This window comes from Triticum aestivum, chromosome 4D (assembly GCF_018294505.1).
Source record: "Triticum aestivum cultivar Chinese Spring chromosome 4D, IWGSC CS RefSeq v2.1, whole genome shotgun sequence".
NCBI lineage: Eukaryota > Viridiplantae > Streptophyta > Magnoliopsida > Poales > Poaceae > Triticum > Triticum aestivum.
The window spans coordinates 178,578,830-178,580,120 of NC_057805.1; positions in this window are offsets into that span (position 1 = coordinate 178,578,830).

The following is a 1,291-nucleotide window of genomic DNA, read 5'->3' on the forward strand; positions in this document are numbered from 1 at the left end:
AGAGAGAGAATGTATGTGATTCATGGATGGATCGAGACCAGGTTGGCCCATCCAAGTTGCACAACTCCAGTTGAGCTGCTTTCTCCGGCCCAAGGTCCCAGCGGTGCAGCCATTCTATAATCAATTTTTCACGTTCACTCACCAATTTAATAATCCCACTTCACCCTCTTACACACAATTATGTCAGTTTATATATGTCTGTTCTTTCGAACCAATAAGCTGTCTTAGAAACCAATAAGGACATAGTGAGGTGTGGCTTCTATTTATCCCTAAGGTGGAGACCCAAATAGATATTGGTTGATTGACGTGCCTCCGTAATTAACCTCTACAATATGTGATGGGATAATTATGCATGGTGCATAATTAAAGTAGGATTGGGTGCCCGTAATGGCCAACGAAAGAAATACTCAATTAATGTAGGGCGTAGGCGTCGAGGGTTGAGATAGAGAAACATGCGAAGGAAATGCTAATGGCGGAAGTTTTGTTTCCCGGTGCAATGCACGGGCATATTTGCTAGTATAATTATAACAAAATATATCATACCTGTGATATTTGATCAAACTATTGGTTTACCAAGCCAGTGTAGTAAGGGTGATAACCCAAAATTTAAGCACTGGTAATTATCATACATTGCCAGCTTATGAACAAGCCAGGCCGGGTTAATAAACACCGGATATTATCTTATCTCATACTGGCGACTTATAGTCGAAAGCCAGGCCGGGTTAATAAACACCGGATATTATCTTATCTTATACTGACGACTTATAGTCGAAAGTCAGGCCGGGTTAATAAACACCGGGTAATTTCATGTATAAACCGTAAGGCATCACAACCCTCAACTGCTTTTAACCATGTATTACTATGTCACAGGAGAAAAAACCTCAAAAAATATTCAAATCAAACAACAAAAAACCAAGTCTTTCATAGGCGGCCAGGCCTAAAACTCAAGTGCTTTCAAGGGCCGCACAACCACTGAGTTAAACCTTCATACAAACCTTATAAGCCGGACCTAACACAACCAATCATCATTTTAACTTTGACAAGTTCAGGGTCTGTATAAGATTGACTGTGTCAAAAGTACGGCGGGTCGTTCTAGGATTACCTGGGCGGAGTGGCAGACTTAAAAAAGGCAGGATAACCGGGGGTTTTAGGTGAATACACCTGGCTTCCAAGCCTGGCTTTTAAGCCTACTACAAGGGTCATAAAAACTCTTGTTCTTTAGAACAAAGAGCCCCCAAGCAATATTTTTGAGGTGTGCTCAATGGGCACCAATGTTTGAGTTGTGCTTTTG